At 37.2% G+C, this 15,565-nt stretch overlaps 1 long non-coding RNA gene across 1 annotated transcript; it reads left to right on the forward strand.

Moving 5' to 3' along the window:
* Positions 1-12,913: 12,913 nt before the first annotated feature.
* On the forward strand, positions 12,914-14,234 carry LOC110934356. The gene is made up of 3 exons (XR_002588262.2): positions 12,914-13,360; positions 13,704-13,747; positions 13,827-14,234. It is a non-coding gene; the product is annotated as an uncharacterized LOC110934356 (long non-coding RNA).
* The last annotated feature ends 1,331 nt before the right edge of the window (positions 14,235-15,565 follow it).

The raw sequence follows: 15,565 nt of genomic DNA on the forward strand, positions 1-15,565 counted from the left end.
CTAGCAAGCAAACCGGGATGAAGCAAGTATAAACACAAACACACAAAGATTCACCATGAAAGATCCTTATCTTTCGAGATAAAACCTTATCTTTCGGACAACTAACTTTCGAACAGATTCTAGAAACGAAAGATAATGCTTAGACTTCGAAAGACTACTCGAAAGATGCTAATCTGTCGAGCTGTCTCTGATCGAAAGATGATCTTTCGAAGTCGAAGGATATCTTTCGGAAGCTTTTGACACAACTGACACAAAGTTGACGGGTAGGTGGAAAAGGTGATGGGTTGGTGCACAACTTTCGGCAGAAGGTATGTGCAGACTCAACTTTTCACCAACTTTGAAAAGTTTACCCAAAATGGACACCACCTTATCCAGAACCAGTCACCGGAAATACAACCGGAGATATGGCCGGAAATTATCAAGTTTCTCAAAAACAAGTTTTCAAGTTACCCAACCCAACCTTGAACACTCCCGAAGGTTTAGAAACCGTTTTTCAGTTTAGAGATACAAGAAAAACCACCAAAACGGGTGCTAAACCAAGTGTCCAAACACACCAAGAACTCGAACAACCCGGTTTTAAACAAGGTAAAGAGCCAAGCTCTGATACCACTTGTAGGTCCCTCTTCGGAGGATGACGAACCTAAACCTTGTTATACAAACCCACTAGCGAGTGCGGAATCCAAGCTAGCAAGCAAACCGGGATGAAGCAAGTATAAACACAAACACACAAAGATTCACCGATTAACACCACTGTATTAATACGTATGAAGGTTCTGGTTACAAGCACAATGTTTACAAATCTAACTTGCAAACTCTCAAGATGTGTGTGTTCTCACAGTAGTTTCTCTCAAGATGTGTGTGTGTTTCTATCAAAGTGTCTGCCGAGAACATACATTGCATGGGTATTTATATACCCAGCCCAACATGTCTGATCCGAAGGATCCGATAGATGGTCCGAAGGATCATCTATCGAATACATGGCTTTCGAAGGATCACAAGGACCTCGAAGGTTAATCTTTCGAGGTCAAACATTTGAAGCATATCTTTCGAGGAGATCGAAGGATCCTCATCATCCTTCGATCTCTTATCCTTCGAGACAGACAACCATCTTACTAACTGCTTGACCAAGTCAATCCGGAGGATGGTTGACTTGGTCAACTTACAAACTAACAAGGACATCGTTTACATATAGACCGAATACAGACAAAGTTCAGACACAAGTGCACCAACACTACGGTTGTTGTAGCGTGGTGGATTCCGCACACCACGTGTCCGTGTTTGAGCGAGATCCATGATCGAGAGAGGTTTAAGTGACCTTACATTTACGCTTCTTAGTGTTGTATCATGTGCATCTATTGTGTTTGTTGGTGCACTTGTGTCTGTACTTTGTCTGTATTCGGTCATGATGTAAAACGATGTTCTTGTTAGTCATGTAAGTTTGACCAAGTCAACCATCCTCCTGGTTTGACTTGGCCAAACAGTTTGAATATGGTTGTAAAATGTCTGTGTCGAAGGATGGCTCATCGAAGGATAGTTTAGATCCTTCGATGAGCTCGAAAGATGAACCTTCGATGGATGTTCGATCGATCATCCTTCGAGGTAAATGCAGATCCTTCGACAGGTTTGACATCGATAGATGATCCTTCGATCATCTATCTGATCCTTCGGACAGACAACCAGTGCTGGGTATATATATACCCATGTAGTGCGTGTGTTCATTTAGTAGAGACAAGCAGATAAGGAGAGACACTTCACAGTGAACACACACACACTTAGAGAGTTTGCAAAACAGATTTGTAAACATTGAGCTTGTAACCGGAACCTTTCATACGTATTAATACAAGTGGTGTTAATCGGTGAACATTGTGTGTATTGTGTTTGTGCTTGTTTCAACTCGGTTTGCACACTAGCTTGGATTCCGCACTTGCTAGTGTGTTAGCATAACAAGGTTAAGGTTGAACCTCATCCTCCGAGGGACCTACAAGTGGTATCAGAGCCGTGGCTCTTTTCCTTGTTAAAAACCGGGTTTGTACAAGACTATGGTGTGTTTGGACACTTGGTTTAGCTCCCGTTTTTAGTGATATTCTTGGATTTCTTGACATAAAAACGTGTTCGAAACCAACCGGGTGTGTTCAAGAACGGTTTAGGTAACTTAAAACTTGTTTTTAAGAAATTTGGTGATTTCCGGCCAAAATTCCGGTCATAATTCCGGTGACCGGTTTCTGGATAAGACTTTCCATTTTAAGCAATATTTTATTTGAAAAGTCTGAGTTGGTAGAAAGTAGGGTCTGACCATACCCTGTCTGCCGAAAGTTGACTACCAACCCATCACCTTTCTCACCAACCTGTCATCTCTGTGTCTGATGTGTCAGAAGAGTTCGAAGGATATCTTTCGAAGTCGAACGATCATCTTTCGATCAAAGGGAGTTCGATAGATAAGCATCTTTCGACCATCCTTCGAAGTTCGTGACATATCCTCAATACTAGGAATCTTTTCGAAGGATATAGTCGAAAGATAAGGATCCTTCGATTGGAGAATCTTTCGAAATCATTGTTCGAAATTCAACAGTGATCTTTCGAACAAGTGTTGTATATTTCAAGGTCTTTCGAGCTTGGATCTTTCGGTTGGTCACTTATAACTTATTAGTTGAATTGAGTGTGATCTCCAGAAATTCTTATTATCAAGATGAATCCAAGTTGGTGGGGAACTCCGGCTCCAGATAGTGGAAAGTACATGTGTACAAGCTTATCTCCATCATGGGCCGAATCTCCCACACCACCTCGAATTACTGCAGAAATGTGGGCATCGGTTACTAATCAAAAGCAAAGTGAACCGAAAATGACAATGACAACAGATTGGTTTGGCAATCCAATACAAGTTCCTGTAAAGCCAGCTCCAACCACAGACTTGTATGGAAATCCATTACCCCCAGTTGCTTTACAACACCATTGTTCTACTGTAGAACCACCATCTCTTGATCCAAAGAACAGTAGTCAGACAAAAATGGTGTTGTATGCTGAAATGGTCAAAGATGCCAGCAATGGTGAATCCTCGGGAAATGATGACAGTTCTGAACATGATAGAAGTTCAGATGAAGATGTTTCAACTTCAGTTGAGAGTGATACAACTTCAAGTTCAAGCGAGGATGGATCTGAATGTGAATCATCAAGGGAGGTTATAAATTCTGATGCAGAAAGGACAACACCTGAGAGTGATTCTAGTCAGGTATGTGTCGATGAACCCACTGCTGTAAATTGTGATAATTGTGCTAGATTAAAGGTTAAATGTGGTGATTTAGAAGCAAACATGTCTGAGTTGCAAGGATAACATGATGCTTTACAAGCTAGTTTGTTTGACTTGCAAGACAAACATGTTTCATTGAATGCTAAGTGGTGTGAATTGCAAAGCAAACACGAAGCCTTGCAAGAAAAGTATGATGTGACATTCATCCACAACCAGAAGTTGACCGTGGATCTTTCAAAGTGCAATGAAGCCAACATGTTTTATGAGAACCATGAAAAAGGGTTTAAATCGGTAATTGAGAACTTGAAGAAAGATAAAATCGAATTAACAAAAATGGTTTCCAGAAAACAAACTGACATTAATTTGTATATATCTCGGCTTGAGATAATGCAAAAGGAGATGGCTTGTGTCAAAACAGAAAGTGAGGCGATCCAACTTAAGCTAGACAGTTATTTGAGCTCTAGCTATGTGTTGGATAACATCATTGACGTTCAGAAAGAAAAACGGGATGTCACATGTGTAGGATACAAGAAATGTCCACCACCAGTGAGACACAATTATGATGCAATGCCTGATGAGGAGGATAGAGTGTTCTTTGAACCATCTGTTCCTCTAGATGTTAAGGAGTTTGCAGCAGGACTCGGATACAAGAAAGAAGTCTCATCAGATTCAGATGTATCAGCAGATACATGTATGCCTTCTGCTGAACTGAATCAGGATCCTCCTGTCATTATTGAGGATGTTGATTCTTCTGATGATGAATCTGATGATGTTATCACAGCAAAGTCTGATGCGGTAGTCAAAGATGAGGACATACCTCTCGAGAATTACATTCTATGTGATCCTCCTGCAAAACCCGCTAAGACTGTTGCAATCGAGTCCTTGTCTGCACAAGAGTCGGAGGGTGTGAACTTGCTGTACACTCTTGTTGGTGATGATAAAATCTACTCTGACAAAGATTTTCCTAATAAGAATGTTAATAAATCTTTAATAAGTAAAGTCTTTGAAAATTCGACAAGTAAGTTTTTGGGAAAGGCAGGACCACATGTTACAGTTACACAATGTCCTCCTATTCCAAAGGACGAAATTCGAAAACAATATGGCAATCAGAAATTACCAACAGAGGAAAGGCAGCCAAAGCATACCAAACCTAAAGGAAAAGCACCGACTCAGGGTCAGAAGAAACAGACCCAAAAGAAAAACAAGAATGTGAACTTTGTGAAATCGAAGGGAACGGACAAAATCGAAACTTTTGAGAACAAATCTAACTTAGATTTTGTTAAACAAGCAACAGTGTTGAAAGGAAACGATTCAAACTGTTCAAAACCTAGTACCTCGGGATCACAAAGTTCATCATTGTCGGCAAGACGATCACATGATGCTTCGGGGATTGTTGAACGAAGATATTGTTTTGAATGTGGTACAATTGGACATATAATTCGAAATTGTCCATATCTTCACAAGTTGAAAGAAAAGGTTGATGATCCCCGTGAACGAAATCATGCCGCCCAAGAGAATGGAAAAGGCAAACAGGGCGAAAACAAGAAAAGGGATCGGAAGATAAACTTTGTGAATTCAAGAGGGACTGATAATATTGATACTTTTAAAACCAAATCCAACAAGGATTCTGTTAAACAAAGTAAAATTTTGAAAAGAAACAGTCAAAACAACTATACACAACAAACAAACGGTTGTGATGTAGGACCAAGTACCTCAAGATCACGAAGTTCATCATCCAGCTATTCCAGTTATGATACTCCGAGGTTTGTTGAGCGGAGATCATGCTTTGAATGCTGTGAGTACGGGCACATTGTTAGAAACTGTCCATATCTCACGAAAGAAAAGGCAAAGGTTGATGCCCCCCGTGGTAACAATTACCATAGAAGATCTGTTTTACCAAAACATGACCCTCGTCTTGTTAAACAACGAGAAAAGAAACAGAAAAAGAAACAAAGAAAAGAAGTTGAAAAGGTTTTAAAACCGGAGGTAATCCAAACAAAATTTGTTAAATCGGATGTTAAACATGAAAAACAGAAAGAGATTTGGATACCAAAACCGGTAACTGTTTCAGGGGGAGCTACATCTATTCCGAATCATCAGGAAATGGATGTTACAATTCTCGATGATGCCGGACGACCCAAGTCTGTGAAGGCTTGGGTCCCCCTCTCCAACTAATCTCTGAATGAGTGTGCAGGATGTTCCAGGAGGAACTATTGATAGTCTTCGGATTGTTGATAGTGGAGCGTCCATGCACAAGATTGGCGACATAAGGCTCCAAAGTGTTGTTATATCTAGGAGAATGTTGTTACCATTGATGGAGAGAGAGGGAAATAGAAAAGAAGAAGAATATGTTGGTGAAAGAATGTGGTTGAATGAAGTTGCAAAATTCAACCAAACGAAGAACGTGCCAAAATTTGGTTGTTATGGTTTTTGATCGGGTCCTCAGGAAAGATTCCAATGAAATGTGTCTGATGTTCAAAAAAAACAAAATGGACGTGTAGTGTACATTTCTTCGCGGTGTGATTGAAGAAAATGTGTTTGTTGAACAAACTACACCGGATGTGCAAATGTCTTGGCGTGGATTGAACAACCGCACACTACTTCTCAAGAGAAAGACAAAGACCTTCGCTGGTGCAATATGGAAGACCAGCTGGAACCAAAGGTTTTTGTTCGTATTGCTGTGAAGAGATTTTTCAGTAGCTACAAAATCGAATTTGAAGTCCACACCGGGTGGATATCCAGTTTGGGAGAGTACGCAGATTCCTTGCAATGCACGAAGCAGTTGCAGGATACGGTTTTTGAATTTCTAATCTCTCCTATGCTTGTCGATATTTACTCTTCTTTATGAATTATTATCATCTCATACAGCACTCTTTGACCTGACACATTGATCTCGAATATCACCTTACACGTGATTGTCTCACTATGAAACTCGTCAATGTTGTTAAGGTCCACACCGATGACCAACGTGCCGACCTTTTTACCAAAGCTTTTGACAAATCCAGATTTGACTTTTTATTATTGGTAAACGGCATTAAGGTCAAGCAAGGGTAAACCAACATCGGAAAATCATTTTTGTAAATACCTTTCTGTTTTAAATTTGTCTTAGTTTATTGATTTTAGGGGGAGTAAATCCAAAAATCTGAAAATCCAAAAACATCGAAAAATTTCAAAAACACAAAAACAATAGAAAAACAAAAATGAGTTTACTGGCGAGCAAAAGAGAAAATGATAGTACATCAGTGGTCTATCCAAACCTCTTTAAACCCTTAAATGAAAAACGATAAGCAGCTCTATATAAGATGTATCGGTAGGCTCACAATCATTTTAAAGTTTGCAGGGTGATATAAATCTTAATCGACTGAAGACCAGGTGGGAACCATTCATTGGCATATGGTCTTAGTACCGAAATTTCGTTTGATAGATTGCTGAGGTTCTGAGATATTCGGTCTTTATGCTGCTTATCATCTGGGTATCATGGTTGTATCTTTTACCGAAATATAACGGGGACGCAAGTCTAGATCTTCCATGATACTATACATACGTGTACATAATTCATTCTTCATTCGACCTCAATAAGTGATCAACAATCACATGTCCATACAAATAAGTGATAAAATATCACATTTATCCGGGAGTCAAGTTCGTCTCTCTGCTGTACGAAAGTACTGACCTATTCATGGACTTGCTCCTGTGCCCTCATGCATATGAAAATCAAGTTCCTCATAAATAAGTGATTATATCACATAGGGCTTGTTTTCAAATCAAAATAAGTGAGAATCTCACATCATATACGGTCAAACAGATAATAATCGGTATACTCACCGGTAAGATGAATCCTCGTGCATACCTTGATACGGGAATGTGTCGTGATGTGGATGAACACCGGTCGGTAAGTATAAATCATACCTTAACGTATCCCCTTGCCATGATTACATCTGATAAGTTGAGCTTAAGTGGACAACAATACCGATAATTGTTATAGGATGCTTATCTTAATGTTAACTAACTGAACAAAGAGAGTATTTTTGGCTTGACCGTACACTGATATGATTCTCTTACCCTCGAAACTCGCAAAAAGAATGTATGTATATATTTATTTACTGCTTTCAGTCTTTACAATTGAAAAAAAAATTCAAAAATACCAAAAAGATTTTATTTCTACTTTATTTTCGATCGTACGATGTTGGAACTCGAGTCTTCGTTGCCTGAAACCTGGACGAAAACCGAATTGACTAAGTCTTCATAAACGGTCGAAATTTGCAAGTTTTGAAAGTTAGAAACTAAAACTGACAAATTTATTAAACTTTCAAACTGTCGGACAGTGTTTGATTGTGACATGGTCATACGTGTGTCATTTGTTTATACTAACTATATTCCAAGCAGGTGTTCTCATTACGCGTTTAGATTTCTTGCATGTGCAGATTCTAAAGGCAAGGAGAACATGGTAGATGACAAAGCTTCAGAATGAAGACACGACGTGAAGGCGCTCAAAAGATGAAGATGATCGAGTTACCGCTGGCCATCATTAACACCACAAGGATCTCAAGCATTGAAGATCAAGTCTTTCACGAGCATAACTCAAGGGGGAGCTTATGTTAAGGGGGAGTTTGTCAACACACTTCCTACATGAGACGGGTAGTTTGTTGATACACTCTCTGCTTTCAAGACGTGAAGACTTTGAAGATCCTCCGACATTGAAGACTTGAAAGGACATCAGAGTCTTGAAGACACGAAGATCAAAGATGATCAAGATCGAGACAAAGCTACAGCCAAGGGGGAGTTTGTTGGTGCACTTGTGTCTGTACTTTGTCTGTATTCGGTCATGATGTAAAACGATGTCCTTGTTAGTCATGTAAGTTTGACCAAGTCAACCATCCTCCTGGTTTGACTTGGCCAAACAGTTTGAATATGGTTGTAAAATGTATGTGTCGAAGGATGGCTCATCGAAGGATAGTTTAGATCCTTCGATGAGCTCGAAAGATGAACCTTCGATGGATGTTCGATAGAACATCCTTCGAGGTAAATGCAGATCCTTCGACAGGTTTGACATCGATAGATGATCCTTCGATCATCTATCTGATCCTTCGGACAGACAACCAGTGCCGGGTATATATATACCTATGCAGTGTGTGTTCATTTAGTAGAGACAGACATTGGAGACACTTGAGAGACACTTCTGTCAAGAACACACACACACACATAGAGAGTTTGCAACACTGATTTGTAAACATTGAGCTTGTAACCGAACCTTTCATACGCATTAATACAAGTGGTGTTAATCAGTGAACCTTGTGTGTCTTGTGTTTGTGCTTGTCTCAACTCGGTTGCACTCTAGCTTGGATTCCGCACTTGCTAGTGTGTTAATATAACAAGGTTAAGGTTGAACCTCATCCTCCGAGGGACCTACAGTGTTTTATGCATTAGTTGGTTGTACTGGGTTTAAATGCCTAACCCCACCCACTTTCGTTCTCTCTCTAGAAATCTCTTCTCTTTAACCTCTTATTTTCCCTACCACCGGCATCCTCGATGTTGGTTGCCTTGGCCGAGAAATGTTGAGCCGGCAACCAAATCGTTGAGTTGTGACGACTTTGGGTTTTCTGTCGGTTTCGTTTTAGCCAGGTTGCACTCTTCGGTTTAGTGGGTTGTATCCACTTTTGTGTTTAAATCGCTAGAAAACACCACTAATACCGTCTATCTCTGCTGCCTAGGTTTTTCCTGAGAACGGGTGATTTGTGGTTGCACGTGATTTTTTTTGGGTTTTAACTCCTTTTTGGCTTATTGTCTGTCGGTATGTTGTCAGGCCCCGATGATGTCCGTTATATACTTTTTTGCCGTTGTTCGGCGATGTGGTTATTGGCTGTGGTTTTGATGGACATGTATATGGTTCCTACTTGGTTGAGGGTTTTAATCGGCGATTATGGTGCTTTGCTACCTAGTGTGGCAACTCTAGTTTTAGCCATGGTGACACTGGCCCATTCTTTGTTGGCGATGATGATGACACGAGATGTACAAATGGGTCTAATTTGTAACATGTTTAGGCTTCTTGGTGTTGTACAATGTGCATCCATTGCATTTTGTGCATTGGTTGGTTGTACTCTTTGGTAAGAGAGTTGTACCTCTCTTGGGTTTAAATACCCAGTCCCACCCACTTTTTCTCTCTCTTTGAAAATCTCTTCAAAATGGGTGGATTTGTGGTTGGATGTGTTTTTTTGGTGGTTTTAGCACTTTTATTTGGCTAGTGTGTTGTCCGGCGCCAATGATGCTGCTTATATACCTTTTCGATGTTGTCCAGCTATACGCTTGTTGGCTGTGGTTTTGATGAACATATATGTTGTTCCTGCTTGAGTGTTTTAATTGGTGTTTATGGTGGCTTGCTACCTGGCGTGGCAATTCCGGTTGCAGCCACGGTGACATTGACCCGTGCTTTGTTAGCGATGATGATGACATGAGATGTACATCTCAGACTCTTTATGTTGCAACGACTATGATGATCTGTAGATCCGAGTCAATAGATTTTAGGTGTTTTTTATTTCTTTTGTTTGTGTCATGACTTCACTGAATTTGCTTGGGAGGTAGGAAAATTGTAATCGGGTATACTTGGTGTTTGCTTGAGTTCCTGACGAAATGGTGATAAATAGTGTTGGTTTAATGGTAAAAAAGAAAAAAAAACATAGCTTTGTTATTAATTGAGTAATGGCACATCATCATACTTATCAAAAACTTTGTTGTAATATTAGCAAAACAAATTCTTATTTTTTTTTTAAACAAAACACAAATTGCCTTTTTTTCAATATGTATGTTTGATGGTGGAAGTCTAGACGAACTAAGAGCATTCACATCCATCTCACCATATTTTCATCATAAATTACAATGAAAAACACTATATTTTTTCTCTTCTTTTCAGTTAAATAATATTTTTTTATACCTTTTCTCTATTCTCCACTCACAACCACTTTTTATGCTCTTTATATTTTAAAAATATCACACATAGAATTTGATGCCATGAGGTGATTACTAATTAGATTGGTAGTTGGTGCAGGATATGGTTGTACATTGATCACCATCCCCACTTGCATAGTGTTTTATTGATCCAACTCAAATCTTCTTCCCTCACATCTACAAAATTAAACAATTTTAAGTTACTTATTCTTATAACCCATAAGGGGATGGTTCAAATAAAAATAACTTTTAACGTGAAAACTCGAAAACTAACTAAAAAAACCTAAAAAAACACATCAATTTTTTTTTTTTTTTGCAATTTTTTTAATAAAAATCGCTAGTTTTTATATATATAAAAAAAATTTTCTTAAAAAAAATTGTAGTACACACATGTGTACTATTACACATGTGCACTACAAAAAAATTTTAAGTTTTTTATATACGTAAAATAGCGAAAATTGGTATAAAAAATGATATGTTTTTTAGGTTTTGTTTAGTTAGTTTTCAAGTTTTCACAATTGGTTTTAATTTGAACACTCCTCTAACCTACAAATCTAAAGTACTTTTACAGTAAATGGTCCAACTAAATGGTCTGTTTAGACCAATCATATATTTTAGCTATCTTTTTCTTTAACTACTTTTTATAATGAATTATTATAATAGAGTTTATTTTATGATTTTTCTATTTTTATAATTATTGTTTAATATTTTATTGTTATAATTCATTCCGAGTAGATTATGTTTTTCGCTTGTAACTAAAAATATGATATTAAATAAAAAATTTTGAGTATGCTATTACGATGTGCTTCTTTATATATACGTTTAGACATAATTTTTATTTAAAACCGAATTGTACAGTATTGTAAAGTTATGCTTTTTACCATTTTTCGTTATTTTAGTAAGATAATATGTTTTATAAGTCGTTTACCCTATTCGTTATTTGAGTAATATAGTATGACATTTAATAAAATCTTGATTGACGTGTTTAATATTATCTACAATTCAATCAAGTTTTTATTTGAACAAACGTCAATACAAATGTTGTGTTCATGGTTTTCTTGATTGTGTGATACAAAACTCGTTGAGTTTTTTTTATATAGTTACATTGTTTACCTTTTTTTATATTTGAGTAACATAATACAAATTTTTGAATACATCGTTGCGACACGCTTATTTTTTATCTACGTTTTTAATCGAACAGGTAAATATACTTGATTTTTTTTTGTTCTTTACTGTGACGAATCTAACCAATATTGTTCGAACTATATCGATATAAGTACCTTATTCGTTTTGTATGGTTTTCTCGATGATGTGACGGTATAATAGTGATTGAAAATAAAGTTGCATTGGCGATAAAGTATTTTTAGCCCCGTGTGCTATCGCCAGTGTTGGTGACCGAACCAATGCCCCGCATGAACAACATCAGTACTCGTATTTGTTTTTATAGTTTTCGATCATTGTGAAACACGTGTTGATATCCTTTTGGACGTATATCTTTTGGTTGCTATATCGACTACAAATATCATACGGATACTTTAATGAACTGATCCAATATCGACCAAAATCCCGTTACGAAGTGCAGGTAATGCCACTAGTTATGTTACATAATACATGATGATATGAAATACATGTATTACAACTTTTTATTAGTAATTAAACATTTCAAGTTTTATTTCTAATTTACTATAACATATAACATGAATGGAAAAAAAAATCAAAATAACTAAGGAAATCTCTATGATTGATCTAAATAGTTAAAACATTTATAAAAGTAGAAGGGCATATGAATTGAGCTAATTTATGTGTTTTAATAAACCGTTGAAACCAATTAAAATGCATATGATATAATTTATATATGTTTGTTCCTCTAAGATGTCAGTATATTGACCAATACAATATACTGAATATGTGTTCCGCATTGGCGGCATGAAAGAATTCTAAGGGTGTGCTCCTCTATAAGACAAAGCCACCATCCTAATGTGCAGAGACCTGCCCATATGAGGCAAATGGTTTTAACCCGTCGACGGTTGAAACAGGTTTTCAGCGGAACATAACAGTTTGTTCTATAAAAAACGGACCGATGACCTTGCCAGATTCCGGTCGAATTGGCCGGTCCGATCCGGTTTCAAAAACATTGTTGTTGGTTAATGCTATTTGCTATGCTTTAGCCCCCGTCGCAACGCGGGGCGTTTCCATCTAATTCTCTTTATATTAACTGTAGATTAGCTTAGATTAAATTAGATTATCTTTAAATTTTATGATGATAGAGGACATAAAAAAATTAAGTATATATTTTAAATAAAAAGCTCTAGATATTTTTAAACAGTATATTTTTTTCTTTATGTTATAAATATAGAATAGTTAATTAAGAAATATCAACAGGACGTTAAAGTTTGGTATTAACCATTAATCTTCAGTGATTATCTCAAAGTTAATCCTCACATTCCCAAACACTGTTACGTTGATTTGAAACGAGCCTACATTCCACCCAAACCATGCAACATCTTTAATTGAATGTCATAAACAACATCACCTATATTAATATTCACATTTCGTCTTGCATGCTAATGTTTGAAGAACAAATCGTCGGGACACCATACCCCTTTGAGCTTTGTAGTAAATGAAGCCTTTACCTCCCTCACCTACTTAGTATACAATTCTTCAAGACAGAGATCACACTTTAAATACAACAGATTTTTTAGAAGAGTTATATAAGTGCAAATATAAATGAAATCTACACTTTCTCACCTACATAGCTAACTCATTTAAATTCAATATAATTTTTTTCTTTCCCAACCACTGTATCTGCATATATAATCTCCATCCATATACGCTCATTAGCCATCTCTCCACATCTTCTCGTTCCCATTCACTCAAACTCGATTACGTAGCACCATCATTTATATAATCCATCGCACCAATCGAAAACCAATGATTTTTAATATTTACTACGGTTGTTAAGCTGAATTTTTTATTTTTATGTTCAAGTGCATCTTTACATCCTTGTTTATCCTAATCGACAATCACAGAAAACTACATGCATTTTGATATTTGTATATTTTGTCTCTTCAATTTCCCTTTTTCATCGATCTATCATTATAGGGGTTGATGACAATAATACATACGACGTGTTTCTAAGCTTTAATATGGAATCTACAATACCGGAAATTACAGGTATGCTAACTTTAAGGTGGGCTAAATCCACCATCTTTTTACATTTCATACCCTTTTTCAAAAAAAAAAAAAAATAGTTTAAAAACATTTTTCTCATGATTGATCCTGAATGGAAAGCACGGAATTCTCTTTCGTGTGAACACAATTATACTCCAAAAGAGGCAACGGAAATGGGTTTCTTGAGATAAAACACAACCCAAATTTACCCATTTTTTATATTAAAAAAAGGTGTCGAACTCTACAACTCTATAGAAATGGTATGTTATAAAGCACAATTAGAGTTTTTGCCATAGTTTATTACATTTGCTTCATTTTTAGAATTTTATATTCCATTTCTCAACAGATGCTGGCCAAATAGTGTGCGCCGAATGTGTGTTTAGGGTATAGGTGTGTCATTCATACATCCTTTTCATTCTCGTTGATCATTCAACATTTATCTTTTCTAAGTCATTAATCTTTTTTTCAGGGCCATTTGTCCGGAAGTAGAGACTGCAAATGGGTGACTATATGTTGATATACATGGATATGGTAACTTGGAACTATGTTTGCATGGATACAGTACAAAACATGTTTAGTATAAAAACAACGAGAACAAATCTTGGCCATCTATTTTTTAAATCAAATGATGGTATTGATTACGGGTATGTTTGGCAAAAGTAGTTGGTGGCTGGTGGCTGGTGGCTGAAAGCTGGTAGCTGGTAGCTGGTGACTGGTGACTGTAGCTTTTTATAGATATATGGCGTTTGGCAAAGTAGCTGGAGCTTTTAATAAAATGTATAAAATGATTAAAATGGAACTTGCGTTGTGACGCATGATTTTTGAATTTATGTCATTGTAACTTCGGTGAATTTTATAAAAAGGAATACTACCCACACTACTTTAGGAATACTACACACACTACTTCAGGAAACACATTTCCAACTACCTTCGAAGAACTGGCGCAAATGATTGCACAGACAATAGCTCAGCATGAAGCCGACCGTGCTACTGGCGGTGGTGGATCTCGAGGCACTGGTTGACGTGGACTCGACGGCACTGATTCTCGTAACGGAGTTATTTTTGATGTTGTCAAAGGGTAAGATACCCATTCACAATCGTTAGTATTGACACTTGTGATATTGGTAATGTAGAAGTTGGGAATAACTCCCACGGCTACTCCTACAACCCAACTTCTGCATTACCAATATCGATTGTAAATGGTATCTTATCCTTTGTCAACATAAAAAATAACTCCATTACAAGTATCAATCTCATCAGATACACTTCGACCAATGCCTCGAGATCCACCACTACCCCTAGCATGGTCGGCTCCATGATGAGTTATCACCTGCAATCACTTGCGCCAGTTCCTCAGAGGTAGTCAGTCGGAAGTGTGTTTCCTGAAGTAGTGTTGGTAGTATTCCTTCTTGCCGCCATGCTTCCTTTCTAATACACAATACTAAATAGAGTGTGAGACACATATTTATCTATAAAACTGTCAACCATGAGAGAAAATAATAATAATAATAATAATAACAACCAAAACAACCACATCGATCCAAACAAACATATCATCGACAACCAAATCGGAACTGAAAATGCCAGAATAATGTAGATTTCAATAACTAGATACGTTGTTTTCAAAAGTACAAAACAAGTGAGGGTATATGTAAAGCCCGTCTTTGCGTCTAATAAAAATGACGACCAAAACCACTAGAAACATAATACTTTTTAAAAGCGTCCAACTTTTCGCAATTTAAGGCAACATTACTAATATCATTTATGCATAATTTTAACAAAATTCGGGCATGACCCGTCCATAAGACCAGCATATCCCTGCTTTAACCATCATCAAAACAAATAAGTATACAACCCGTTCGACTAGACACGACTAAAAACCATAACATCAAGTGTTAAAAAAAGTGCAACAACTAACAAGGTTATACAAAACGAGCATTTTGACCCAAAAAATTAATACGAAATAACGGAAGCGCTTGATGGTCATAATGTGTGCATGAGCTCGCTCCAAATTGCCAAGTCGCCTAAGTAAACGATGTTCTTGTCAGTCCTGTAAGTTGACCAAGTCAACTTTCCTCCTAGTTTGACTTGGCCAATCAGTTAGAAAATGTTTGTATATGGTTGTCTGTCTCGTAGGATAAGAGATCGAAGGATGATGTGGATCCTTCGATCTCCTCGAAAGATATGCTTCGATTGATGGACCTCGAA

Source organism: Helianthus annuus, chromosome 4 (genome assembly GCF_002127325.2).
Source record: "Helianthus annuus cultivar XRQ/B chromosome 4, HanXRQr2.0-SUNRISE, whole genome shotgun sequence".
Classification (NCBI taxonomy): Eukaryota; Viridiplantae; Streptophyta; class Magnoliopsida; order Asterales; family Asteraceae; genus Helianthus; species Helianthus annuus.